The following is a 217-nucleotide window of genomic DNA, read 5'->3' on the forward strand; positions in this document are numbered from 1 at the left end:
GGTGGTGGTGAGGTGGAGTCGTTTTGTTTTCTTTTAAGGACGGAAATATGAAAAGTGGCGAGAAATGCGTCGAAAACTCTCCTAGCGTTGGCAGAGTTGTAATAAAACCAGGAGATCCCTTTTCTTGCTGCTTTATTGCCGTGTTGAACGCCCGCAAAGATGCTGCTGTGCCTGCCTTTCCCGGCCTCCTTCTTTGGGGGCAGATCGTGTGCAGCGG

At 50.7% G+C, this 217-nt stretch overlaps 1 protein-coding gene across 1 annotated transcript in view; it reads left to right on the forward strand.

The window, feature by feature from the left end:
- The window catches only part of TBX2 (T-box 2), a 9,218-nt gene that overhangs the window by 3,890 nt on the left and 5,111 nt on the right, over positions 1-217 (forward strand). The gene's annotated exons all lie outside the window — the stretch shown is intronic.

The sequence above is a fragment of the Chaetura pelagica genome, unplaced genomic scaffold, assembly GCF_000747805.2.
Source record: "Chaetura pelagica isolate M959 unplaced genomic scaffold, ChaPel_1.0 scaffold72, whole genome shotgun sequence".
Lineage (NCBI taxonomy): Eukaryota > Metazoa > Chordata > Aves > Apodiformes > Apodidae > Chaetura > Chaetura pelagica.